Source organism: Choloepus didactylus, chromosome 15 (assembly GCF_015220235.1).
Source record: "Choloepus didactylus isolate mChoDid1 chromosome 15, mChoDid1.pri, whole genome shotgun sequence".
NCBI classification, from domain to species: domain Eukaryota; kingdom Metazoa; phylum Chordata; class Mammalia; order Pilosa; family Megalonychidae; genus Choloepus; species Choloepus didactylus.
Window position 1 is genome coordinate 9,190,754 of NC_051321.1, and position 1,834 is coordinate 9,192,587.

General features: G+C 43.2%; 1 pseudogene; it reads right to left on the bottom strand.

Moving 5' to 3' along the window:
• Window positions 1-207: 207 nt before the first annotated feature.
• Window positions 208-1,575, bottom strand: LOC119510840 (annotated as a pseudogene).
• Between the last annotated feature and the right edge of the window lie 259 nt (window positions 1,576-1,834).

Here is a 1,834-nt window from a genome sequence, read left to right on the forward strand (position 1 = left end):
TTTAATATACATATGTTAAAGAAAATGCAGTAAGGGATACAAATGGTTAGAAAACCACGACTGAAGAATAAATTATGTTTTGAACTCTCAGAAAACAAAACTCTAAAATTTTGTGTTTCCTGTGACAGAAAGATGTCTATACCAGCTACAAGAACAACTCTAACTAGATTTTTATTAAAGAAATATTATAGAAAACATCCCCTTTTGATTATTAGAATAGCTGTTTTGTATACCTTTTTAAAAAAAGTAGAAGAGGCAAGTTTCAGCTTGATGAAAGCATAATGAAGCAATTTTGAGTTTCAATAAAGTTATACTCTTCTGTGTCTTCTGATTCGTTGAGTCTGAACATCTAGAATTTACTGTCAGTTTGCAGAGTGTTAAGTATTATTCTTTTATTTCAGGAAGCAGCTAATTTTCTTCTCTGAGCATTTTTTCTATTTTCTTAACCCAGTTTTCATCTCGTTGCTCTGATTCTGTCACTACTTCATATTCTTGAAGTTCTTGCTATAGTTCTTCCCAATCTGCAGAATCCTCTTCAATACTGTCTCCTCCTCTTCCTTTTTGTCAAGCACTAGCTGCTCCATTTCTCTCCTCAGATCCTCCTGATTTAAGTCACAGGTTTCAAAGGCATCACTGACAAACTCAGAAACACCTGGGCTAGTGGAAACCTCTTCCTCATCCTCTTGAGGTTTAAGCGGAGATTTGATGACACATGGCGTTTGGGGTGCACTGCCTCCGTCAGCGGCAAATCACCTTCTCTGCCATCGTTGTTCCCCTCCTTTCCCACGGCCTGCTGCTGGGCGCCCGGGGCAGTAAGCTGCGCTGCTGACTGCTCTATCAGGAGACGCGGTAAAAGTCGTTCCTCCAAAACACTGCTTCCTTCACAAATTTAGGAACAAGGGCGGATCTCATCTTGCTCATCAGCTCGCCTTCTTGGAGCGTGACCAGGGCAACGGGGTACATCTGGTCAAAGTCAAAATTGAACTGCACACCGGCCAGGGGGGTCATGGAGGAAATTCCTTTTGTCAGCTGATAAGGCCAAGGTTTGTGGTTGAATTGTTTCTTCATCACGACTGTCAACCTGCGGGGGCACTGCTGCTTCCGAATTTTTTGTATGTTGCTCCTGAACAAATATTTTCTGTTCCTTCTGAAAATCCCTATAATTGTCTTATCAATGATGCCATTTTTTTCCCTTCTTCTATAGATTTCTTTATCGTTTGTGCTGTTTCCGCAACTGATTCAGTTATCTTTTTGTAGCAGCAGATGCAAAGTTAAATAGATAGTTGAGAGTCAGGGTCCATGGTGCTTAATTTCAGTTTTCAAAACATTGATGAGTCTTTTCAAAGATAATACACCTCTTAGGATTGCCGAGGCCGTTGGCCTGGTGGAGGAGCCCCTGGTTCCCCGCTGGCTGTGGGTCTTCCTCTGCCGGCTCACCACCTCCCCGGAGCGCTGCTCAGGTGGAGCGTCTCCCTGGGGCTGCCCGTCTCCCTCTGGCTGCCCATCTCTCTCCAGCTGCCCGCAACCCACCGCTGGCTTCTCCAAGCACAACCAACTGCTCGGACCCCGGAACATTCCGCCTGCAGGGCCGCCACCGCAGACCCGGTCACCGGAGACCCCAGCGCTGGCCGCCTGCCCCGGACTCTCCCCCCAAAATATTTTTAAGAGTTTTTTTTTTTAAACTTTTAAAAAGGATATTATGCCATATACTATTTTTTAAAAATAGACTTTATTCTTTAGAACAGTTTTAGATTTACAGAAAAATCGAGAAGCTAGTACAGAGAATTTTTATATTGTTTTGGGGCTTTCTTTTTTTCTCACAAAAATTATGTTG